We start from the raw sequence: 14,078 nt of genomic DNA, 5'->3' as shown, positions 1-14,078 counted from the left end.
TCAACAATCGATGAGAAGCATTAAAAGTGTAATTATGGTACTTTATATTACAATCCCATAATTGTCTTAGTAATTTTCCCAAAGTAATTTAAATGGGCCTTTTAGATATTCGAGCACAGAAACTCCAGATATCATCATCCAAGATAATAGCCTTGAATCGATAACCAAACAAGAAAAAAATCCCCACAAAACCCACAGGCAAAAGGAGCCTCCCCCTTTCTCAGTGCTTTTGTCAATGTGGCACAGCCAGCCGACAACTTGCAATCCCACTCTAGAGCTACAGACTACTTCATGTAATTTCACATTTTCTGGCAGAGACTTTTTCTTTAAATAAAGGGTACATTTTAAAGCCAAAAAGACCTCCCAGCCTGAAGTCCTGCAACATACAGACCATCTCAGTCATTTTTCATACTAATAATTTGGCCTTCATTGAAGGAAAATAGGCATATATGATTGATTTTTCTCCTGTATGATAGCGTGAGATTTTTATTCACTGGGGAACATCATGTACACAATTTTACTGTTGCACTAGAGAACATCTGATTTTGTTAGCAGAATCAATAAATAATCCTGAAATCCAGAATCAATAAGAATCCTGAAAAATAATAAAACAGATACACAAAAGTCTGTCTGCACAAACGTACCAAAAAACATAGCTCGGAAGAAAAGTGATCCGTACACAGCGTACTATGAACTTGAGGTTGGATATTGCAGCCTCCAAGAGCTGTTCCAACAACTTTAACAGACTGTGGATCATATTTTCCTTTCCTTCTGGTTATTTGGTGATTGCTTCCATTCTTACGTACGTAACCCAAGCAATTTTTTAATTATTTTAATAGGTGTTTTTCTCCAGACATTTTCCCTGTGTCATATCACTGTGCTACTGAGGCTTCACTAACACAAAATCCATCATGATATATAACATGGTAATTGGACCAGACTGCTGGTGCACAATGATATTTTGTATTATTACACTGACATGTCACTTGCTTCTTTTGAGATAAATTGAAGATAATTTGAAACATCTCTTTATCGTCTTCTGCTGTAATAAAAATATACGGAAAACCAAGATCTCCAACCGTCTTCCTAGGACTACACTCCTTCACTTCTCTTCCACTAAATGATCAATCCAGAAGATCCTTTGATACGTCTAGACTGGGAGAAAATTACGCGTTCCATACTGTGTGGGGACAATTAGCAGACATTGCTTGTTAACAGCAATCACCACATACAGCTATCCCAACTCACATTGCTGGGGAGAAGGCACATATCTTTTACAAGAACACTGAAATCAGGTAATACCTCCACTCAAGTTCTTGATCTAAGTTTGGCCCCACTCACCAGTTTCAGACAAGCCTTTCATAACCTGCTCACATAAGAAAATACAACCTGCACTGCTAACCTGAAAACTGTGGATTCTTAATTTAACTCCCTTTTACAGCCACGACCTTCATGCTGTAGGCTACTTGCAGGCTATCAGCTTTCCATGAGTAGATTATAAAGCAGTGACTCTTTCTGTGTTATAACCCTTTCCCTTTTTTTTTTCCCCCCCCACCAAGGTGAGTTAGAGCTTTGCTTTAATTGCAAACTGCACAGTTCCAGCCTAGAATGGAGACTTTTGCTATCCAGCTCCACTCTCTTGTGACGTTAGAGAATGCTCACGTTTGGCCTCTTATCATGTGCCTTGATTAGCCAGAAGATTTCAGACCTATCATTGAATGTAAAGTTTATTTACTTATTATTTACTTATTATTTATTTATGTTCTAGAAAAACAGTCGTGAAGGGTCAACTTTCCTTTCTCTAACATTAACAGCTACTGTCTTTCATTCTGACTCACGTCTTCTTTATTCAGTCAAGAGGACTGATTTCTTGATTAGCAGATTTGAATCTGAAATATTTTGAAAGGTAGACAGTCATATTGAAATAAATACAAAGGAAGAAATCTTGTGTAACAGGCTGCAGACTGAGAGGTGACAACAGTCTGTGGCCAGGTGTGTTAGACTACTGGCAAAGGAATTACACCAAAAGGAGTCATTTAATCTTCCCAGTTCATACCAGCTATTTAAGAAAGAGATTTGATGTTAACACCAACTAGCTCCACTTTACACATTTCTTCCATGTCTGGGTACTCAAATACATGTTCTGTGATGGATGACCCTCAAACATCACTGCTGAATACCGGAGCATACACCATGCCACAAGGTGAAAGGCACAGCTGATGGTCTAAGATTTGGACATTGGCATTCAAATGACGCTGCAAATACATCTCCAACCACAAAGCGTTCAACACATTGCTCCTTTATACTGCAGCTGTCTGGCAGAACACGCTACGCAGACAAGTCTGTTTTGTTTAACCTTCTGCCATCTTTCTCATCAAATATAGCCACACATCAAAAGGCCTTTCTGAATAAAACTTCAATTGCTAGCAAGCTAGTATTAATGTTAGGAAAAGAGCGTAAGAAGGGGAATAACAGATGAGAATCAGAGTGTGAGCTCTCTCCTGCAGGAGGAAGTCAGAGAAGCTAAGTACACTGGAGAATGTTTACTTAAAAGGTTGATTGCTTCAGAACCTAATTTAAAAACTCCACACCAAAACATTTCCTTAAGTCAGTGTTTAATGTCCTCTAAGCAGGTAGGACGGAAGGTCAAAGGTGGGACGTTAATAAATAGACACTGTATGTCAGCTTTGATAGCTGAATTAAGGGCATTTAGCCTAAACACTGACACGTGCTGTAAACAAACTGCAAGCTCTAGAGAGGCTTCAGTGCCTACCTATGCCTTATATATATATATATATATACACACACACGTTTGTATTTCTATATATATAAAAGCAATACTCATACAGTTCACTCTGTGTTTGCAAACTCCTGAAGACTCAGGCTTCTTTTGTGGGACAGGACTGAGCTCCACGTGGTGCTACCCAACTGTAAAAGGTTTAGTTTTAGTAACAGTTTACGGATGTAGAGAAATCTGTGTGTGTGTGTGTGTTTTCACGCGGAGATATTACTGATCAGTATTTTTTTTGTCAAATCTTGATTTTATTTTTTGATACTTTCTCAGGCATGGCAGACAAAATTGATTCAACACAGTCATAATAAGTTAAGCACCAGGTGAACAAAAAAATTATAAGGCACTGCCACAAGCTTCTTGTGAATAGGTGACAAATGCTCCTGTTTCCCCCCATGACGTATGACATATGATACAATCACTGACAGTTAGCCTCCAGTTAAAGCAGCCTTGAGTTATTGACGTGTTACAACAATTTTAGAGGAAAATTTCAGAGGAAAGTGCTAATAGAACCAAGATGAACTTTTTGCCCCCAGAGCAAGACTTACTTACACTTGCATAGATGGACGACAGGAACTAGTGCACTGAGTAGCACTGCTGCACAAAATTCAACACCCTTCAGCAGGAGACACAAGTCTATGCTAGACTGAAAACTGAAAACACCGAAACAGTGTCTGCATCCATGAACACAATGATCAAATAGGGTATTTTTCCTTCTTAGAAGAAAAGCAAATACAAAACTGTACCAACCATATCCCTGGCATACGTAAAATGGAAATATATATATATATATACACATATACATATATATATAAGAAAGATAAATCAAGGCTTTTCTAGAGATTCTTAAAGGAAATGTGGTTTTTTCCTTTAAAATTCTTTTCAGAAAATTAAAACTATCGATGTAGTCTGATGAAGGGTATAAAGGTAACCCAGCAATGACACAGTAATTTCTCTGTATCTTATTCCTAACATTCTTATCAAATAATACTTGGACAAGACTTCTGACTCTTAACTATATATATATGTATATATATACACACACTACATATGTTTAGTTGTTTATTTAACAGACCTATGTGCAATGCTGTTTCATTCTTTATTTGTGGATTATACTAGTTAATATAATTTATTTACCATCATTTCCAAAGTGTACTTGTGGTTTCCAAACAGAGGAGATGCCATTGTATTATCACCTTTCTCCACCGGTTGAATGCTTGTGGAAAAGCAATTCCATGTAGGTCTCTACAGATTTGTGGCTTAATCCATCATAAAATTATGCATATGCTGTCAATAATCTTATCAAAAGCAAATGTTCAGTTTTTTCATTCTGATTTACTCCTTGCATTATATATGACCATACGTCCTACCAGCTTGTAGACAAGGTATCTTTTATAAAAGCAACAGTTATGACAAGCAATTCTTTCATTATTTACTACTGTTGCGTCCCAGCTATTTTTCAGGGAATTGAAGTTCTTTTCTTCATCGACCAGTACGCAAAAAAGTAAACTATTTTTCATTACTTGAAGGGGTTTCACGCCCAATAGGTAAAATTTCTCATCAGCTCTGCAGCTAATTATAACCAGCTACAGCTACATTCTTAGAGTAAAGGCTGGTGATCTTGCAGTGTAAAAAAAGTATTTTCAACTGTGGACAATTAATAAAATCAGTAGACCAGGAAAAAAGTGCAGACCAAGGCTTTTGAAAAAAAACAAAAAAAAAAACCAAAAAAAAACAGCAACCAATTCAACTGCATCCATTGCTTTGACAGCTATATAATTACATGGGCCATAAATAACATTCAGTAATCACCTTGTTTATGATTTAATTCCCTGTAAATTAGTAGTGTAATGGAATGAGATTTTGTAATCACTAGATACACACTGAGTACTCACTAGAGAGTAGGGCAAAGAAAATCTCCCATCAAATTTGCTGTTGACCACACATTAGGCTTATGATCAAGGGAATACAGAAGAATGAGTTAATGGAGGTCCAAGATGCCAACGTACATAGATCTACCTAATAAAAGGGGAGCACAAGAACAGCCAAAACTACGAAGCCATGTGCAGAACGGAGTGGGCGCTAACTGCTGTCATTACTATTGCTCCTGGTGCGCTTCACTTTTCCTGCATATTATTAGGAAATCACCTTTAAAGCTTGGACAGGCTGAGTGGATGAAGCCTTGGTTAAGAAGGTTTGTATTGCCTCCATCTATCAGAAAATGCAGGAAAGACACCTTGCAGACTGAGGTTATGAATTCTCAAAATGGCAATTTCCCAGTGCTCAGGTTATGTCTCAGATACAGACGCCTCAGTGTTTTGTTAAACTCCCATAATGTCAGCAGGCTACACTTGTGGAGTATCAGAATGTTCCTGAAGAGTTTTACAGAGCTCTCCCACCGCCAATAAACCATCTTCAATCATAATTGTTGGTAATTACAGTTTCTTTGCATCAATAATGCTTGTCTATGCTTCCCGTGTTTTACAAAGGCAAACAAAAAACAAAGCAAGAGAAGTGTAAACAGTTGCTATGTTTTTTAGCCCACTAACACAGAGAAATTTCAAATATATATTCTGGATTTATCCACTCTGCAACAGGGCTGTGCAGCTACAAAATCCAAGTGAACTGCAGCTGCTCCTAACTTGGAGCTAGTAGCCAGAGGTCCTAATTACCTATCCAAATCTGAGCTGGTTATGCAGCACCCTCTCTTTATTAATCACTGTCCAACTAAAACTAATCCTGGCAGCAGAGATGATAAAGCAGGGGGGAAAAAAAAGGAAAAAACAGGTTCTGAAGGTTAATGTTCACAGCTGTCATAGGCTGACAAGGAGGAAAAAAGGCTAGATGTGGGATTGTGCAAGTTTCTATATTACACAGCCAGCAAGATGATGTGCTTTCAGATCTCTTTCCTTCTATAGATACTGGCCTTGCTCCAAAAAACTAGACTATTCAAAACAGAAGACTAAGTTGCCATAAAAATTTGTTTGTGGCAGGGCCTGGTTGTGTTAAATAGCCTGTTTTCTCTAGGATGTCTCAGCTTCCATTTCTCCATGTCTAGTTTACAGGGTTAAATTCAGATCAATAGCAGCAATGAAAGGGATATGTTTGCAGCTCTGAGCTGCAGGATGCTACTCCTAGGGAGAAAAACAAGGACTCTGTACTAATAGGTACTATCTAAATACACAGACCAACCAATTAAACAGCCTATATACGTAACCTTCTCAGAAAGCCTTTGCTTCATGAGCCATGGTATTGCTTCTCAGACTACAGCTACTTAAAACCATAAACAAAAAATAGCCCTCAAAGCTCTTTTTAATATGTAGGTAGAAAACAGATAATCATCTGGGAGACGTGTTCTCCAAGCCTATATTCAAATGAGTTTCGTACCTCTCCTGCTGGTTACCTTCATTTGCATCTCGGAGCTTTAGTCCTGTTCTCCTGCATACCCAGAAGAAAGATAAGAGGGCACATTATGAACATCAGTAGGGAGGGCAGAAATTAGGCATTCACTGGTACACCAAGGAGGTTTCAGTGTTCAGTAATGAAGCAATAATCATCAAGGTAGATTAATGATTGTCTGAGAGAGTTCATCGCCTTGGGCCATTAACCCTCATGTGGTTATTAATTTTGCAAAAGACATCCTGTGCTGCTGAGGTCATTACTGCTGTTATTAACTAATGAAAGATAAAACATCTGAAGTTCTCTCTCTCATATATTTAGATATTCACACACCCATTTCTGTATTGTACATGTGCCTGATTAAATTGGTCATTTAAAAAGTAAACGGGGTAAGTGTGTGGGGAGGTCAGAGTACCCATAAGACAGGCAAATTACCAGAGATTGAGTTCTGTTCTGCCAGCCAGTCAGTTTCCAGTGTCCCAAGCTATGTGATTTAGTAGGGCAAAAGCAGAGAATTGCCAATAATTAAACCTTTTTTTTTGGTCCTCTACAGTAGGCAGAGATGTTGCCTATAGTATCATGGACTTAAGCCCCAAAGGGAGTTAGAAATATCTGATGTGAAGATGCTTTGTGACAGCAGCAGCCTGCAAATTCCATTGCTACAGGATTTTAAGCAACAGGTTTCAGAAAAGCAATGTTGCAAGAAAGGCTAGAGTAAGCAGTACTCCTCTGAGATGTCATTAATCAGCTGGTGAATAGTCCAAGTCTCTCCACCTCCGTGCCATACTGTATTAGGACATTGTTCCAAATCATCGTAGGTCAATGCAGGTTTGGTCCCGCCTTCCCTTTCTGTCCCTCCATCCCAAACGGCAGGGGTAAATGGGAAGAAGGACAACGGGGTAAATTTGCTTCCCATTGTGGGCTGCACCCAAGGAGGTAATGTCACAGAGTAAATTCGAAATAAAACCAAGGTGCAGAGCCACCCTGCATGTGGCTTCACTGCTCTTCATTTCCCAATTGCTTTTGTGCCTGCTTCAGCCTACAGCGTATGTATTGGTCGCCTCTGCATTTCCTTGGCACACGGGAATAGTCTGCTCTGAGCATTATCTGGCCCGTTTCTGCACAGAAATGGTTCCTGTAGAGCAGTAAAGATGGTGAAGAAAAATCCCTGTGTAAAACCCCTACAGGTTCCTAGGGAAACTTAACTGTTAGAATAAAGATGATTCTGTGGGTGCCTAGGAAGACAAAGATTCAAAAGAAGAGAACAAAATGCAATACTTACATTTCAAGCCTGTTCAGTTTTTGTTTTGACTGAAAGGTCATCAAATGGATAATAAAGTTGTCTAGACCACTTGTGTATATTTAAAAATCAAAGAGAAGAAGAAAATTCAGAGGCTTCCTTCTTTTATAAACACTGATCTTACTGCTTGCTGTTTTTTCCTCAAAGTAAAGGTAACAAAATCTTCTGAAGGAATTATTTAGAATACCTGTAAGCACAACTAAGTGAGCTCTTCTGCATTTAGTTTTTGTAGAATTTAAAAGATCCAGCTTTGTGTGTGTGTGTCGTTAGATACCTTTCAGGTCACTGTCTTATGCAGTCACTATGTCACGTGCAGTTCTAATGCTGCATCAAGTCAGCATCAGTAGCTGCTTCAGCTGAGCTTCTTCCTTCACAGCCTTTTCTCTTGAATTTTCCTATTTTTAGCAGTATTTTTCCTAAAAATACATTTCAGGATTAGTGTTTTGGGGACATGAGAAGTGTAAGACAACACAGGAATGCAAAGGAAAGCAGGAAAAAAATCCTACTCCTAAACATGTTCAAACTAAAGCAACTCACTAACAGAGGAACAAACCATAATGACAAATATTTAGTATAACAACTCTTTTGAAAGCTATTTAGCTTTAAGATAAGATCATGAGCTTCACAGGCTGTACATGTAATTATGAATTTAACAATATTAACATTTAATACGAATGCAACGCTCCTCTCAACAGGCCTGGGGAGAAGATAACGAACAGCTAGCACAAAGCTGGGTAGGAAGAGAGGCCTATGGAAACATGGGCCTAGGAGCAAATCCAGCAGTGTTTGTGTGCGGTGTGTGATTATTCTGGTAGGAATGACAGAGAGATGAACCAAGGCAAGGGGGGGGATTACATTAGGGTACCCAACACACCTTGCTTCACAGAGCCACCCAGGGCTTTTACATTTGTATGCACTCCCAATTGCAGTGAAATGCAAGCGGGGCTGCTTTAGGAGAAGAGGTATTCAGTCCTCTGAAAAGTAAAACGCCTCTGTGAACCTGGGAGCTCGCTGTTTGCGAAGAGGCTATGGCACAGAATTCTAGATGAGAGATACAGGAGCAGGCTGGAAGAAATATTGTCAACGATAAACCAGGACTGTGTTTTACGTTGGGTTTACTTGTGACCTTTCGTTTCCAACCTTGCCCTGAAAACCCTGACCTCCAGTCTCGTTTAATCTATTCTTTGTTTACCATTAAACTTGTCTACTGTTTGGGGGCAAGGTGAATCAAGATAAAAATTGACAAGTTAAGGAAACCCTCTTCTCAGAAACAGTGAATCAGGATAATACAGAAGTTGTGGCCAAGCCTGAGAGACTCAAACCTTGAGCAACCAAAGGTTGGGGTTACCTTTCCATGTATGCAACATCAGAATGAGTGTCTGTATTAACAGGTTTTCCTACTGGCAGGAAAAACCCTCCGTCCTTATACAAGGAGACAGCTGAGAGACACCTTGAAACTCCAAATGGACAAAAAACCTCATGGAGAAGGGAAGAAGCAGGGGGAGGTTCCTGGCCTGACAGAGAAACCAGAGGAATAGGTTCATAGGAGGGCTCGGTACAAATTCTGATTTCTGGTCTGAGAGACAATTCTATGAAGTTGGGTCGTTATCGGTAAGCAAGCAGCCAAAAGATGGCACAATGCTGTTACCACCACTTAATAATCAGAATTGCCATGTTTAGAAACATCGTAAGTAAATATTATAGGTACAGTATAGGTTCAAAAGCAAACATGTTGCCTAAACTACTCTTTTAGAAATTAAGGAATGGCTGATACTTCCGATAATAAAGTAAATTATATTGTCACACAGCATACATTTTAGGTGTCAGGCTGTAGAAAGACAAGACACATACATATACTATAATCATGTGTTTAATGATGGTAGAGATGAGAAAGAAAAAGCTCCCCCATTGACAGACAGTTAAATAGGAGACCTATCTATTTGCAAGCCAGCATCGATTCAAATTTCTTGAAGTCGGTGAGAGAGTCAATCATGCTCAAGGAGAATTAGTGGAGACGCCCCAACTGTCAGACTTGATGAGGAGTAACAATGGCTCCAAACTGAAATATTCCTCAAGTTCTCAACATATCAGGTATGATTTATACAGTTTATTTTTATCCCTAACAGAACACCAAGTCAATTTCCCTACTGGACTTTTCCACCTAATCAGCATATTTTTCTTTCATTTTAATTGTTTCAACAAGACCAATTAAACATGACAATAAATTTATGGAGGAAGTCACAGGTATAAAGCTGGTCAGGAATCATTTGTCTTTCTCCTATAACAAAACATTGTAAATAAAACCCCACTAGAGTGGCTTTAAGAATAAGTTATTTGTAGCAATTAGGCGTGGAAAGGCCACTTTCTAAGATAGCAATGCTGTAAGTTATTAAAGCCCTGGCAGCTAGATCTCGTCACCTTTACTCCTGCACTTGTACTGCAGTACAAGGGTGAGGCAAAATCAGCACAATCTACTTTGTAGAATCCAAAATGCAAGAAAAATAAAGGCCTTGAAGAGATATCCAAGCTCCAAAATACACCTGCTCACATGGCTGCACGCAGACCAATACTGCCCCACCTCTTCCTTCAACCTTTCTCCTGCCTAACCCCTCTCCCACAAAGTTTTTAAGACTCTTCTGATCACTACAACCCTGGAGAACAGTAAGTGATCACAAAGGATGGGAAGTGGTGAATACCGATACATGATCCTTCACACTGCCAGTACATAGAGGGAAGTGGCCCTCCTCCACAGACACGCTCACCCCCAGACTACAGAGCAGGCAGCACAGACTACAAAGCCAGTTCCAAACGGGCTTTTTAAAAATGCCATATTCCATTACTATTATTTACAAGTGCTGCTCATCTGGAGACTTCAGATATTAGAATAACAAACTGCTTTGCTCTTCTGAAAAGATTTTGTCAAAGCCCACTTTAAGGCAACCATTGCAACCAGCATCATCTTCAGGTTAAGACCTGACAACTTAGCAAAAATCACAGCAGTGCACACCTGGGAAGCTTCTGAAGATCAGAACTGCGAGGCCTTTAACAGACTGTGGTTCTGTTTTGTGTATTTTTCTGCTGTTAGTTAAGTAAATCACCCTTCCTCCCTCCCCTCACCCCCAACAGGTACTGTATTTACCTGGTAGCCCTGATGAGATAAGCACTCTCTTGCTCACCCACTCCTAGAGTTTTCTTTGGGGTTCTGATGTTTGCTCCAGTGAGGAAAGAAATGCCTCTTGAAAAGCACTGAGGAAGCCTCAGCTTCTGCTTTCCCTGCTGCTTTTTCTTCTGATCTATGTAAATATTTACACATATATACTCTTTATAATCTGTCGAAGCACTAGAACAGTATGTGCAACTTCTCAAGCCTGAAGCTACTGGTAACAGGCAAAGACTGTTCAACACCTGCCATACTTAAGCTTTGCATTATGTCCATCACCTGCGGCTCCACGATACACAGGCACCAGCAATACCGCTGCAATCAGCAGCCTCCCCCGGGGAACATTAATACCATTGCTAGCGGCTGGGGACTCGGTTATCCAGCAGCACAGGTTTTGAGGGCAATCACACCACTGGGGTACAATTGTTTTGGAATATATTGGTGACCTTTATCCAGGATTGGTCTCAGGTGGGGGTAACATACTTGTGCTTTTAAACAGATCATATTTTCAAACCAAGACTAGAATAAGGAAAAAAACACAAACTCTTTATCCTGGTACTCTATGGGCAGCAATAAAGGGCACTTTTTTATTCTTCTTAAGTGTTTAAGCTTTCCTTCTTCCTCAAATATAAAGTTTAGTGAAAATAGTTGGATTTACAGGTTCTTTTTTTTCCAAGCTCTCTCCCCCAGGTTCATGTCAGGTTGAGAATAAATAATTGAATAATTTCCAAATGAGCAAAATAAGCATACATGCATTGCTCTCAAATTATTTTACAGACAGGATATAAAGAAAAAACTCAGGCATATTGACAAAAAAAAAAAAAAAGGCAAAATGGTAATCAAAGGAGGGGGGGAAGAAGATAGCAGGAATTAATTTTTATTACCCAAGAGTAAATTGTGATAGTGAATCAAATACATTAGAGGAATCTTTTTTGACTATACAATTCACTTTCATAGTGTCATCACCAAAAATGTAATTAACATAACAGGTTGGAAATACAGCTTTAAATAAAGACAATTTACTGTAGCGGTCTTTGAAACAAAGATATATTTCTGCTTTAATCCTGGATTGAAGACCTGGTTTTAATTTCCATAGAAATGAGATTCCTTCCTGGTGGCAGAGCTGACTGTAAGTACACAGTAATCTAGACCTGAGAGAAAGGACTCAAGTTTAATGAAAATTTAAACAGACTGTAAAGAAAATAAATTATTCCCATTATCTGTAAACAGTTTGGATTGTTCTTCCTCCACTACCCTTCTCTGCCACTGTTTGCCAATCTCTGTGTGCTGATCTGCCAGGGCAGCGGCTCCTGTTGAGGAACAGCCCCTGCGCAGCCGACCAAGAATCCTCTGCGCTCCTCTGTACTGCCAGCATCAAGAACAAGGAGATTTGGGCCTCCTGAATTTCCACGACTTGCTGCTCCCAGCAAGGCAGCCAAACCTTTCTCATGGGAACAGTCCGATTTATCATTTATTGCATGCTATCAAACTCTCTCTCTCTCAGATACGGATTCTACATCCCTGCAAAACTGGAATTTCCTTTCTATGGAGTTGGGTTGGACCATCCAGCCGGAATAAAACACACACTTCTACACGTGCTTACAAGGACGACAAGACATTCACTTCTTGCTGTTAACTGACATTTCAGAAATTCAGCTTTAGTCGTTTAATCAGCCTTTGGAAACATTTCTTTATTGTATCACAGTCTCCATTAGCACAATAGTAATTAAAAACTGAAATTTACTCTAGTGTGTCTTGAGGGTTTGGGGGTTATTGTTTATTTCCCTATACTTGAATCACCAACTTTAAGGCCCCAGTGGTTGTATCTTAGTGGGAAGAAATCCAAAATTGCTGACACAGCCTTTCGCCAGGACATGAGAATAAATTGTTTCATTGTTTTTAAATGTACAGGTCTGAGGCTAATTAAACAGAAGCTTAGAAGCGCCTGAGACTTAAATTGTAATAAAAGCTAAAGGGGAAAGTTCCTTTGGGAGTTTTGTTGACAAACTGCTTAATTATTGGTTTCCAAAACTGCTTTAGAACTTGAGATAACACTTTTTAAAGCCTTTAAGAACTTAACATTTCATTAAAACAGAATTATTTAATGCCACAATCTGCATGGAAGTTAGTGAAAGTTTTGTGCCTAAGAACTTTTGAAAATTATGACATATCTACATTAAGACATCAACTATTTCTAAAAATCTAGTTATTTGTAGACAGTTATTTTGAAATGTTGATTTATAACAATTTAATGAAGGCAACAGGAACTGAACCAAAATGTTTTAAGACCAATGATTTCTACCATAAAACCTAGTCTTCTCTCAGCTTTAGTGAAATACACAGAGAAACCTCAAGACAAATCTTTAAATGCCTTTAAAATCTTTAAAATCCTTTAAAACCGTTTTTTACTGGTATTCAGAAAGGTACTTCTGGATAGAAGAATTAAATTAAAGAATTAGCAAGATGGGATTACTTTGGGGATGGCCTTGTTTTCTAGGTGTGAAGTGGTCTCACCCCTCCTTTTTTATTATTATTTTTATTACATTACAGTAGTTTTACAGATGTCTTGAAAAAAGAGCATCTTAAGGTGGTCATTATGTCGGGCAACAGAATAACCCTTTAGAGATTCAACAGACCAAGCTAGCATTGCTGATGAGTGAATACCTAGCCCATCTCTCACCTATGCCATATGCTTGTAAAGAAAAACTGAATGGAGTATAATTTGAATTAGTTGACCTGAGGGAAAACTGTTACTGCAAGGAGTGCTGAACAAAAATTACTTTTTTTTTCTTTTCCTTTTTTTATTTTACTAAAACTTATATGTATGTATAGCATAAAAGTTAGAGCATTCATAAACTTGAAAAAAACACCGTTAAGTTCTGCTATAGAACTGACTGGCTGGGTTAACGTGACTTCAGTGTTTTACTTTGGATTTATTTTTGTACAAGAAGAGATCATTTCAATCTTTAATCATTTCTAATATTGACTGACAGAGACAATGAGTTCAAAGCAGTAAATTCTATCCCTACTGCACCATAGGAAGAAATGGGACAGCTCTCATTGTGTCTGAACCTTCTGATGAACAAGGGAGCTATCAGGCAAGAAACTACAGTACTTAAAATGAGATCAATTAGCTTCCCTCTGAAACGCCTTACAGCTTACTTAGATGACCGCATTCACTGGAACAGGAGGTACCTATCGCTATCTAACAATTGTGTACAAAGCTTAAAAGAATTGATTGAAACCTCGTAACATTCAATAGCCTCCCTGTAATCAGGCACAATCCTTGTACTGTCACATGCCACAGCACTGAACAGAGCTGGCATCAGAAAAACCACTGATGAGCCCTACAGAAATCTAACCAGACAATCATTTCAGCATTAACAGGTGCTCTTCCAAACAGAATTAGAGCCCATGTTGGAGTAAGT

The 14,078-nt window shown here is 38.9% G+C and overlaps 1 protein-coding gene across 1 annotated transcript in view; it reads right to left on the bottom strand.

Moving 5' to 3' along the window:
- TOM1L1 (target of myb1 like 1 membrane trafficking protein) overlaps positions 1–10,734 on the bottom strand; it is a 428,506-nt gene extending 417,772 nt beyond the window's left edge. The window contains exon 1 of the mRNA XM_013178890.3: positions 10,630–10,734. The gene's annotated coding sequence lies outside the window, so the exon portion shown is untranslated. The remainder of the gene's footprint in view (positions 1–10,629) is intronic.
- Positions 10,735–14,078: the final 3,344 nt, after the last annotated feature.

Source organism: Anser cygnoides, chromosome 19 (assembly GCF_040182565.1).
Source record: "Anser cygnoides isolate HZ-2024a breed goose chromosome 19, Taihu_goose_T2T_genome, whole genome shotgun sequence".
NCBI lineage: Eukaryota > Metazoa > Chordata > Aves > Anseriformes > Anatidae > Anser > Anser cygnoides.
The sequence above is the reverse complement of the archived record's forward strand: the minus strand, read 5'-3'. Positions and strand labels throughout refer to the sequence as shown.